At 37.8% G+C, this 13,409-nt stretch overlaps 1 long non-coding RNA gene across 1 annotated transcript; it reads left to right on the top strand.

Moving 5' to 3' along the window:
• The first annotated feature begins 6,669 nt into the window (after nucleotides 1-6,669).
• On the top strand, nucleotides 6,670-12,896 carry LOC132710645 (uncharacterized). Its single transcript, XR_009621332.2, has 2 exons — nucleotides 6,670-6,754; nucleotides 12,635-12,896. It is a non-coding gene; the product is annotated as an uncharacterized LOC132710645 (long non-coding RNA).
• Nucleotides 12,897-13,409: the final 513 nt, after the last annotated feature.

The raw sequence follows: 13,409 nt of genomic DNA, 5'->3' as shown, positions 1-13,409 counted from the left end.
GTGACAGCTTTTTTTAAAGACCATTTTTAAATGTAGTATGATTGCAAGAAAGTTCTCATTTTTCCAGTAGTTGCCAAAGAAAAAGAATAAAAGTCTTGGAAGGCCTTCTGAAACTGACTGCAATCCAGACATGTTAGGATTGCAATTTTCAGAATTCTCAGCCAGCCTGCTGATTGATAATTTGGTGACTTGATCTGACCAGTCAGAGTGCCTGTACATGAAAAACCCTTTTAGTCAAAAATCTCACTAGATTATATAGCAATAGCACTTAGATTTATATACCGCTTCATAGTACTTTACAGCACTCTCTAAGGGGTTTACAGAGTCAACATATTGCCCCAACAATCTTGAGTCTTCACTGTGCTGATCTCAGAAGGATGGAAGGCTGAGTCAACCTTGAACCAGTCAGGATCGAACTCCTGGCAGTGGGCAGAATCAGCCTGCAATACAGCATTCTAACCAGTATGCCACCACTACTCTAGCGGCACAGTGATTACAATTGTTTCACCATGAAGTTGAAATAATGAAAGATTCTTGAAGCCCACAGCAATAGCTAATCTATTTATTCTGAAGGATAGGAGTTGCACATTATAGGAATTGTGGTTCAGAACCAACTGGAATTTTATGTTCTAGACCAGGGGTGTCAAACTCGTGGCCTGTGGGCTGGATGCGTCACACACTGGCCACACCCAGCCTCAGTTTAGCAAGGGGGGGGGAGTTGTGATACATCACGTTATGACAATGTATCACCACGAGTTTGACACTCCTGATCTAGACCAAGTCCAATCAATGGCTGCCCCTTGATTAACCAGATGATTCCCAGAAGCCGATACAAATTGATGTCACTCTTGGGTTGAGCATGATGAATGTATCAATACAACAATTTTTTTGGGGGGGGCAATAACATTTAAGGAATTTGAAATTGCCTCAACTTTCCAATTTAACCTACTGCTTGGGACTTCTTGTGTTCAGGTATTTAGCAGGTATTTAAAATCCTGTTTAGATTTTTTTCAAGATCAGCCTTGGTCAGCTAGGGTGCTGCTGCCATCTGCCTTGACCCTCTTCTGCTCTTACTCCTAAGAAACAGATCTACATTTATGAAACACAATGTACTTTGCATGTTTAGTTTTTTAAGCCTTTTAGATTTAATGGTCATCATCCAAAATAACTGATCCTGCCTCAGTTATTCCACCTTGAAATAATCATTGTGTTCATTATGTCCAATGATTATGTTTTTCATATTTCCAATATTCACATTTTTTTTTCTTGCTCATCTGGCATTCAGCTCCCTGGCCATTTTAATTTTTCCCACTTACTTACCTCCCTTCAAGCTTTCTGTTCAATACGACTCTCATCAAGCAAATACCACAACAATAACTCCTGATTACTGTATTCATCTTTGTAAGCATGAGAGAAATATTTGTGCAAGAAGCTAATTAAAGCATAGAAATCCAGTAATTTCAGAATATTTAAAGAAATGACTTGTAAAACTATTTTAATCGAAAGCACATCCATTCATAGCATTTGGCTGGGAAATCACAAGGAAATACCAGGTATATAAACTGTAGTTTGGGAAAATAAACAAACAGACACATACACAAACATACACACAAAAGCAGTGGCAAACTACTTATATTATTGCCAGGACAATAATTCTGAACTTGACTCAAAAACAGCTTTGTCTTAATAGTCATTCCCCTTTTCAAGGGAACTTTGAAAATTTTAAGTCTGGGTAATAACAAGCGGACTTAAGCATACAATTCTCTGCACTAGCCAAATTTTAAATCATATAATTCTCCAGAGAAAGCATGTTACTTAAATGACTAGAACCTCTGATTACGACCATAATTCATTCTATAACTTTGGTCACAAACCGATTTGGTCGTGACCTAAACCTAATTTTGGAAATTTGGCACTTACCAAAAAAAATGGCATGGAAGAGGAAATCGGCCGTGCGGGGAAAATGTGATTTTTTTGGTCGGAACCCGATCTGGTCATAGTCAGAAGCATTCGTGACCAGAGGTTCTACTGTATGTGGTTTCAATGTTAAAATGACTTTTATCTTATTTCTGTATCCCTTTTAATCCTCCAAAGGTATCTCTCCAAAGTACAGAAATTACTATCTTTCAAACTTCTGCTTTCTTGAGAAACTTGTCATTCCTTGGAAAGTTTATCTCATTTTACAAAATCATGCCAATCTGCCACAATGCAAAGCCACAGAAGAATTCAGGACAAATTTCAGATATTGTCTACAGTTTTCTATTAAGTAATGAGTTGTCCATATCAGATTTGTATTGTCCAGAAGACAGATGTCACATGAGAATTAGCTAGTGCCTGTGAATATGTAATTTCAGGTTAATGTTTACCTGGAAGCCAACCTAAATCCCATCATTTAGAGAATGATGAGAGAGAGGAATGAGAAAGAAGGATGATTCAGATTTTTGTTCTTTTGCTCACCTGGCATCTGAGTGTAATTCCCTCCCCCACCCCCAAAGCTATCTTATTCAATATGACTCTCATCATCCAAATGCCGTAAACAAGTCTTATTATTATCATCTTTATTAACAAGAGAGAAGTATTTTGTGCAAAGAAGCAAATGAAGACATTCAAGTAATTCCAGTGCACTTCAAAGAAACAACGGATGGTAAAATCATTTGTGAGGGTAATTAGAAGCATACTGTATTTGACATAAAGAAGACATTACCATACCAGAACTTTTACATGGTTTCATATTCCTTTTTTGCCCATCAAAATGGTCTTCCCTTGTCTGCCGGTGAATTTTGTGCATCAATAGATAATTCCTACTATTTTTGGCTATCCCACACTTTCCCCACCACATACACATATACACACAAACACACACACAGACTGGCTTAGGGTTAATGATTAATGGTGAGCAGCTATATTAACAGCACAGTTAATTTCAGTAACTATGTCCTAATCACAACCAATACTGTATATCACACCCATCTACTGTATCCACAGCAGACAAACATCTTTTCAGATATGACATTCTAATGCTAGTGGCAGGCAAAAAATAAATGTGAGTCTTTGCCCATTTTAAACAACTAATTATGGGTTATAAAGAAGCATCACATAAACTTAATATGATACACCCATAAAATCTTACTCAAATACATGGGATACTGAGGCTCATCCAAAGGCTGCATAATAGATGCACCCAGCCCGGAGCAACCTTCACCTCAAGGCATCATTCACTCATGATGGGTAACATCACATCAATGAAAACTACTTCGTTGCTTCTCATTTACATAGGACTATAATCCTGAATCTCTCAAACTAGAGAAATCAAAACATAGCAACACCAAACATGCAAAATTCTCTCTCCCTTTTGCTAATCAGGCAATGTAGAGCGAGAGAAACATTTATGGCACATTCTGTGCAATTGATACTTTCACCCACTTTATGCAATGCTAACCTTCTTTTCTTTCCTTGGTACAGTATGTGCTCATACTGTGTACTAAGTGTACTAAGTGAAGTAAGATACAGGTAGTCCTTAACAGACAACAGTTCATTTAGTGACTGTTCAAAATTACATGGCACTGAAAAAAGGGCCCTAAAACCAGTGGTGAAATCCACTTACCTTCACTACTGGTTCGGGAACGGGAGCGCACAGGAGTGTGCACGCACCTCTTCTGCGCATGTGCAGAGGGTAAAAAATGGGACGTAATGACATCCCGGCAGGTGGGCAAAGCCTCCCACTGCCGGCACTACCGATTCACGTGAGCCGGATAGATCTGGCCGGATTTCACCACTGCCTAAGTCCATTTTTCACATTTGCGACCTTTGTAGCATCCCCATGTTCAAGTGATCAAAATTCAGATGCTTGGCAACTGATTTATATTTATGACGGTTGCCGCGACCCAAGGTTATGTGATCATCTTTTGCAAACTTTGGATGAGCAAAATCAATGGAGAAGCCAGATTCACTTAACAACTGTCTTAGTAACTTATCAACTGCACTGATTCACTTAACAACTGTAGCAAGAAAGATCATAAAATGGGGCAAAGCTCACTTAACAAATGCCTCATTTAACAACAGAAATGTTGAGCTCGATTGTGCTCATAAGTCGAAGACTAACTGTATAGCACAGTCACTACACAGAAAAGATGAAAAAAGTTTCTAGAGGAAGTGTAAGAAACATGAGTTCCTTCAAGGTAATTAGCTGTTGTGGTTGGTTATTGATGGAATTTGAAATTATGACAGTCCCCATACTTAGCTAATCCTTACTGCAATTACCCCAAAGAACAGTGATTCATCTTCCTCTATTTCTCAATTACAATTCTGACTGATGATGCAATCAGAGATGTGAGACATTAGTGGTTTTAAAGCAGAAAAAGCCTGAGAGAAAAAGAGAGAGTAGATCTCTGCCATTGTATAAAGTATAGGCACTTTGCAACTACATTTTCTACCATGTGAATAGCTTTTGCTGCTATGGGTAATCCTCATGATAACTAGTGATCATTCTAAGTTATGTCAGATCCCACAAAAACTATTTATGGACAGTTTTCAAAATTACAGCAGCTGCAGCAACCCTGTAATCACGTGAACAAAATTTGGGTGGATTTGCTCTTACAACTAACTGCAGAAATGCTGATGCTGCCTTCCTCCATCCCACCCTACTAGGACCCCAAAGGCCTTGGGCCCTGCCAAGTATCTGATGACTTGCAGGTATAATGAGCTAGACAGGAAAGGAAATGGAAATTGCTGATGTGAAGACCCAGAAGCACAATGTAGGGAGGTCTCCATCCCAAGGCCAAAATCCTGACACTGTACATCAGCCAGAAAGTGGGTAAGGTCTCAACTCTCGTAGTGCCAAAGCCATTGTCCTGGATGAAACCCAGAGCATCCAGGAGGACAACAGTAAGATGGCATCCAAAGATGAGTTGCTGAGGCCGCAGCAGACATGGGAGGTAAATCAAACAGAGAAGTGCCATGGTAAATCATCGAATGTACCATTGACAGATAGCTGGGGTGGTAGACATTGGGAAATCCTACAGTGTCTAGAAAGGGTTAGACTAAAAGACAGCACTGAGTCACTGATCACAGCTCAGATACCAAAAACCAGATCCATAGAAGCAGGGGTCTACCATGCTAGACAGGACTCAAGACAGTCTAATATATAGTGGCAGAATTTAAGATGCAGACAGAGAGAGCATACGCTGAATGGCATAATTAAGTAGCTGGCATTGTGTACAGGAATATCTCCACAGTTGGTGTATGAGCTAGACCTTCCCACATTCAGATGGGAGATTCCACAGCAGGTTGTGGAGAATAAGAGGGCTAAGAAAGATCCCCTGGAACTTCCATATCCAGACAAATAGGTAGATGCTAGCCAATCAATTAAATAGCATGTTCATAGACAAGAACCAGAAGATAGCAGTGGTAATAGATGTAGTGGTGCCAAGTGACATCAAGAAGAAGTAGTTTGAGAAACTTGAGAACTAAGAGTGGATGTGGAAAGTAAAGGCCAGAGCGGTCCCAGTGGTGGTAAGAGCACTCAGGGGTCTGACTCCTAATCTGGGAGAGTAGATCCAACAGATCCCAAGAACAATTTCAGAGCTCTCTGTCCAGAAGAGTGCACTGCTACAAACAGCTAAGATCCTGCTCAGATCCCTCAGACTCCCAGGCTCCTATGAGGAATGTGTTCTGTCCCCGTCTCCACACACACACACAAACACAGCCAGCCGAGGGTTAAGAAAGCACTTGGCACACACACAGGTTGTTATCAGAAATTTGGCAGCAATACGAGCACCGACTGCCAAGTGCTTTTACTTCAATAAACGGAATATCCCTTCACCAGATAAACAGAAATACACACATTTTGTAAATAGTCCAGTTCCAAACAAGAAACCTTTTGGCAGCTTTAAGTGTTGTTCAAGTGACTAGCCAGAGTTAGTTTTTGTCCATCACAGAGTCTTAAATGGCCACCACACTCTCTTATATAGTCTCTGGGGTGTGGTCCAGTGACTCAGTTATAATCCCTGGCACGCCTCCTTAACTGCTGCAACCGTTTATCACGCCTTCGTTGGCGTGGATCCAGGAACAACAGATCACCTCCCTCGCTCTCATCAGAGACACCTGGCTCCTGACTAATCTCCTCTTCCTCGGCCGGCACTTGAGGCAGTGCCAGAGGGGAGGGGCCTGGAGAGGGAGGCCTGGCCGACTCCTCTTCTTCATGTTCGGAGCCTTCTTCCTCCGATGAGATAGGCTCGGAGGGCGGGGCCACAACAGAATGAACGAAAAAGGAATAATGGACACAGAGACAAATATACTGTACATGCATATAGTTTTATCAAAAGCTTTAAAAATAAGAGTAAAAATAATACAAATTATAATAGAGTAAGAAGGAAAAAAGAAAAAGGAAGAAATAAAATGGGAAACTAAAGTGATAGGAAAAAAGTGATAGAAAAAAAATAGAAAAGCACAAAGACATAAAAAGTGGCTTCCAATCTTCTTTACAACAGTTATATGTGCAATTATAGGAATCATCACTCCTCTTTTTTTTTCTCCAAGTGACATCACTGCATAGTTAAATTTGATTGGCTATTTACTGGTATAATCACAATTACCAAGTAATCCTTGCAAGGGATCACTCCCATAAAGAAGTACTTTGAAAAATATGGAAAACCAACAGTAGTCCATGAAAACATGGCTACAACCAGAGTCTCTAAACTATGCTGAACAGAGCTGGGGCAGTATATCCCTACTCATCATATTATTCCTTTTTAGGGTAAGTAACATTATGCAAAACAAAGCACAGAAAAAGCTGATAAATAGTAAGCAAGGACATCTAAATATGAATCAGAAAGTACAACAATTTAATATCTACAAGACATTTACTATACTTCTCCATATTCTTTTACCATTGCTCCCATTCATCCACCGAGTCATATCTTGCCTTTTACTCTTTAAACTTTTTACCTCTTTTTTTTAATGATGATTTGATTAGGTGCACTCAATTATGACTTCTTGGTCATCTATTTTTGACCCATTCACTTTTTCTTAATATTCTTAGTGTACTTACCATAATATTATTAACATCTGCTGCTTGCAATTACTGCAAGTTCAAATCTCACCAGGCTCAAGGTTGACTCAGCCTTCCATCCTTTCAAAGGTAGGTAAAATGAGGACCCAGATTGTCTGCAGCCCCAGCTCAATAGAATCACATCCACTCGATTCTGGGCTTTTTTCTTTTCTAGCAGACAGCAAGCTCTTCCTGCTAGGTGGGAGACCTATATAGATCTATTTCCAGCTCGTTTGCTTTCATCAGTAGGCCATACCCACATCTTATTTATCTTCCCTGTAAAGGTATAGTATCTATTTTCTTACTTCTTCATAGGGTTTATGTGTGTTTTTCCTCTAGCCAGGTTTTCCCTACGTAACCAAGGTTTTTCTGCAGCCCCAGCTCAGTAGAATCACATCCCACTCGATTCTGGACTTTTTTCTTTTCTAGCAGACCGCAAGCTTTTCCTGCTAGGTGGGAGACCTATATAGATCTATTTCCAGCTCGTTTGCTTTCATCAGTAGGCCACACCCACATCTTATGTATCCTCCCTGTAAAGGTATAGTATCTATTTTCTTACTTCTTACTACTTCTTACTTACTTACTTCTTACCACAAGCAACAAACATTCCTGTTTGTTGAATCTAACTTTCAATAGATGAGTACAAATACAGAATAGATCACATTCTTCAGCTTTTGGGATACCTACCTTTGTCAAAGGCAAAGCAACATGATCCCCTCCCAAAGATTATTTTAGCTAATGTATAATGCCTGTCAGGGTAGGCCTATGTTGAAGGTCCTAGGCAGGTCACCAAAAGTTTTTATATAATATACTACTGCAATTACTCATACGTCTTATTAAGCATTTAATTGTTTCTCCTTCTTACGTAGTATTATCAAATACTCTTCCATTACACCCTTTTTATACAACAGGCTGAGATAAAAGGAGTGATACCCCACATGTCAGGCTACACGAGGAGACTGCTGATTAAAAAAAAAAAAAAGAACAGAGAGAAAAGGAGGAGGAAGCTCAGAGATTTGTATTTAGAAATCCTAGGCCTTGCCCAGCCATGCTATGCCCAACAATACAAAAAGGAAGCCATTTTATACATTAAAATACCAAGATAAGGAAGTGTATGTTTTAAATCTTCTTGCTGTTCCAATGGAATCACCAGTCACCATTCTCACTCCTTTTCTGGTAACTAAGTGGCTTTTTGACATAGTGTGATTTTTTTCTTAAAAATGGAACAATTCCTATAACAAAATTGAAAATTGCAATTGAATTTTTTTATTCTCAAGTTTGTATTTTACTAAGAAAACCTTTTTTTAACAAATTATGAAGGAAACCACAACCTTGCAATCAACCACTGGTAATTTTATTTATCTTCAAATTAAGACATGAATGTAAATGTCATAGAACTCTGAATTACAAGACGGGAAAATTTCTTTTCCAAATTTTTTTTTTTTGTGCTGTGTGATTGTGTTACATGTACTGGATGCATGGCAGAGAATCTGAGATAAAAAATATTTACAGATGATGCAGTCTTTTAGATATCACATAATTCATTCTCTGCAAAAAAAACCCAACACTATCTCATTTGAGCATAGCAATATGTTATTTTATCATCGTCAATACTGTGAATGGCCACTTTGTTCATCTCCACTAGTACATAATGGAATCCTATTTGTGAAAAACAAACATAATTTTCCCAATGAGAAAAGTGCACATGACTAAGATCGAATTAGTCCATGGGATAGTTTGAGGCAAGCGTTGCTCCCTTGCTCTCACTCCACATAGCAAACTCAATCAGATGGCATCTAAATTCCTTTTAAAAATGTCTTGTCCTTGGGAAGCAAGTTTGGGAGATCAGGAGCAGGATTATTCTGTACAACACCTTGCTTCTGCTTTCCGCACATCTAACATCTGAGAGGACAGCCTCATTCAACCTAATGTAGAACCAGCCCAGAGATCTAGCCAACTCAGACATATAACTATGTTTAACACTGTTCTCTTTGCTTCCTGTTGGCATTAGTCATATTGATTGCTGTCACACAACTTACTTAACATTTGGTAGGTTCACATAATACTGTGAACTGTAAACACACCAAACATTCACTCATACACACTAATCCAAATCCATACAAAAAACACCTAACAATAAAGAAACTTAGTGTCTTTAAGTGATTCTCACTGCCATGGGGGGCAAAATATAATTTTGCAGCTGCAGTTGTAACTTTGCTAAGGCCTTTAGAGACCTGGCTTTTACTGTTCACGTTGCCAAAATTTCATTTTGCAATCTAGCTGAAGGAGATGGAAGTACACAACCTTCTGAGCAACAGGGAAATACCTCAAGGTTGCACGATTGTAGATGGCATGGTTTGGCAAGGCTCATACATTAACAAACCAATCTCGGGTGATCTGTTGTTTCCCCTCCTTCCTTGATGTGCCCCTTTGTTTCCTCTGTGTGAGCTATTACACAAGCAAATTGAAGGACCAGCAATGTTCGTCTTCTTTGCTTGTAAATAGTTGATCCAAAGGAGAGAGGAAATAAATAGACATAAATAGCAGCAACAGAGAGAGGCTGAACTCACTGAGGACATTTTGCTCAAACATCTTAGACTAAATATGTAAAAAATTGCACTGCTCATACAAGTGTTGCTGTGGTCAGCAAAGATCCTACTTAAAGTCCTGTTGTTATCAGAACTATATCGCTAACATATGGAATATATGTGCTCAGAAGGACCAAGTCTAGTGTTTTCAAAATGGACAAAAATTCACTTGGTGAAAGCTTACTAAACGAGAGATTTAATTGCTATGCAGAGCCTCTGAGGAGAACATTTGGTATGGGTGAAGGTCCCCACATTGTGAATCTGTCATACGCTTCAAGTTTCTACTGACAATTTACCGTATGATTTAGTAGCACCTTTGAATTTGATACACGTTTGCTTAGAGGGGGAAAAAAACTTTAGTTTATTGATTAAAAACAATCCTTTTTATTTATTTATTTTATTTGCTGATCACTCCTGAATCATGATCATATTGTCAGCATCCTCAGATTCATACACAATTCCAAACAAGATTTATTAACTTTCAAATCATAGTTTCACATGTAAAACATCAAGACTAAAGGGATCTCGAGATCAGCTAGTCTAACTGGTTTTTCTAAAGAAAGAAATAGTATAATAGAGTTGTTTGCCTACAGTACACATTGTACACATTTCTTTTGTCTTACTGTCAGCTGTATGCCAAACGTTTTCCATACTTAGAAGAATTATGAAAGCTTGAAAAAAGCTGTTAGGCCACAGGTAATAGGTCTAGCAGACATTACATCACATTATGGCTTGGCATAACAGGAATGAGCCCTTAGTGCTCTTTTCAATATTATAAATGACAATTAATTGTTGTGGCTACCATAATTCTTCTTCCTGCCAATATATAGCCACAGGAAAATGTTGAGTACAATTTAGTGTGCAGTCTCTATTTACACAAATAAATGGGAATCAGGAATGGCCCAACAAGTTTCATGAGCCAGCTGTATATTCTAGAATCTTTCCAATTTTCTTGATTTAAAACAAAGTCAAATGAATATTAGTTCACATTGCACTATGTTTGAAATCTGCTTTTAAAAGCTTTGTCTCATAACTCCAAATGCAACAATTTAACCAAATGCACATTTAACTTACCCTAAAGTAAATCCCACTAATACAAAACAAAAAGAAGCTTAAATCGGTGTTAAGAAGCAACTGGATGCTTTAAGTAATCAAACTCGTTACAGCCAAAATACTGTCTTCCTCAGAATACATGCTCACAGCATTCTTTGATGGAAATCATTGCTTTGAGGGACTTGAGCACTTCTTGCAATGTGGAATCATGTTCATGCTCTCATTTCCAATATTTTAAAAACATGGAAGCACCTAGACAGCTTTTCAACATTTATTGCAACCATTCTGGAAGCACATGGAACATAATGATGGGTCTGGAACCAATCATTATCATCTCATTTTATTTCTCCATAATATACCAATACATTGGGGTACTTTGTAGGATTTTGGTTTATTTATCCTTGGATTTTCTTCCAGAAATTCAAAATCTGTATACCTCACCTCAACCTTGGCAATTTTAAGATGCCTGAATTTCAACTCCAAGAATGCTCCAGTCCTACAAAAAAATTTTTTAATTTGAGATAATTGCAGAACTTTTAATCCACAGGAAATGGGATTAATTTTTGGATACAAGTTTAATTGGGATGTATTTAAATTTATGCCTTTGAGTCAGTGTTGACTCCTGGCAACTGCCTAGACAAGTCCCTGAATTTTTCTTGGCAAGGTTTTTAAAAAGTGGTTTGCCTTTGCCTGCTTTCTAGGGCTAAGAGAAAGTGACTGGCCCAATGTCACCCAACTGGCTTTGTGTTTAAGGCAGGACGAGAACTCAGAGTCTCCCAGTTTCTAGCCTAACTACTACACCAACTTGGCTCTCATATCATATTTATAGCTCTATTTACAAATAAAGATAATAATGTATTTAAACAAATGTTTTTGAACTGCCACTGACAATACGCAATTACCGTACAGTATGTCAAAATACATATTTTTCCAGAAATTCAGGAATGCTTAGGCTGTGAACTAATCCTCAATTATTTAGGAGTAAATGCCACTGAATTGAAAGTCATGCATTTCTAACTAGCTTAGTTTAGATTACAGTATAAAAAGACTAAGGCAGGATAAAGCACTCCCAAACAAACATGCAGCATAGGGTTATGCTATGCAGCATAAAACAAATGCAAAAGTATTCCAATTCAGTACGGTGTATACTGAGCAAGAGATGAGCAGTGCCACCTACAGGCAATAATTAGACTATATTTATTTGTTTGTTTGTTTAATCTCACCTTTATTATTTTTATAAATAACTCAAGATGGCGAACATACCTAGTAATATTCCTTCGTCCTCCTATTTTGGCTTACATCTTTGTTTTGTGAAACTCTTCATAAGAGGTCATACTGATGAACATAATTAATAGTAGTGCCATATCTTTATTAGGCCAACCAAGATGTCATAAAATAGTGGTCAAATGTTTTGAGTTCTCATTTTCATTAGGCAAAATGCTTGTCTTTTTTCATCAGGCAAGATGTTCGCAAAACAGAGAAGCAGGGAAAGAAAACCAAGCAGATTGTAGAATTAGGGAACTTAATTTAGGGATAATCATAGCTTTTGCCTTCGTTGTTGAATTTTTCTTCTGAATCAACAGACACAGCTCCCCAAGAAAAGAATCCAATTTGAAGAAAGATTTTATACCATTTAAAGAAGGGGTTCTAGAATATTTCTTCATCTTGTTGCAAAAGATTGCTCGATTTGGCTTTTATTGGCTAAAATAAAATTATAGCATATTCCCTAAAACAAATCTAAGACAATTTAGTTAAAAAGTTCTAAATAATGGATGAATATTATATTTTCAAAATGAAAAAAGGACCCAGTACATGTTTGTTTATGTCAAAAGCATCTCTGGGTGACGGTACATCCTACAAAATGGGCCTGGTTTGATTTGGTTCCATTAGGAGCATTGAGAGTTATGCAAATGAGATTCGCTTACTGTTGCTTCACCTCTTCCAGCTTTGTTTGCAAGTACTAGAAGAGTTTGCAGAAGATTCCTTAGAGCTTTGAAATGTGAAGTTGTGCAGCAACTTTGGTGCAATTTAAAAAAAAGAAGAAGCTGGGTTGTTTTGCCAAGCAGCTTTGAAAGATAATATTGCTTCAGTCTTTATTGAAGCAAAGTGCCCAGCACAACTTATCATCCCATTTCTCATTTTTCCAGTTGAAGATCTGTTCTGGCATCTACAAATCTGCCCCCAAAATGAATTTGCATTAATGCTCATTTTTGTAAGTTACTTCATTTGCATCCACCTGCATCCTTTGAATAAGAACATCATCATGCATGATAAAATCACATCGTTTGTGTAATGCTGTAATTATGCAAATGGTATAAATCACCTCAAAAAGTTGATTCATTTCAAGTCCATTGCAACAAGATCTGTTAAATTTAGGGTCCATTGTATGTTCTATGCTGTGTATGCATAATTTGCAAACAATTTGTCTCTAACATAACACAGTAGTATACTCATTTTTAAACTGCGGACTACATTGCAAGATTTCTGAAAACTTGTATGTCAACATACAATTCCATTATGATTTATGCATACATTCAGAAAGTTGAATTGGATAAATGTATGTAAATATTCACGTTAAAGAAAATTCAATCTATTTTAGCCCCACCACTTCAGTCATCACATTCTTGCAGAATGCAATCAAAGAAAATACGGTATCTTCTTACAATATTGTCTAATCTAGCAACCATTAATCGTTCTAATTTAACTGAGGACTCTATCGG

This window comes from Pantherophis guttatus, chromosome 1 (assembly GCF_059756535.1).
Source record: "Pantherophis guttatus breed Tessera chromosome 1, ASM5975653v1, whole genome shotgun sequence".
Taxonomy (NCBI): Eukaryota; Metazoa; Chordata; class Lepidosauria; order Squamata; family Colubridae; genus Pantherophis; species Pantherophis guttatus.
Note: the sequence above shows the minus strand (reverse complement) of the source record. Positions and strands in the feature narration are given on the sequence as shown.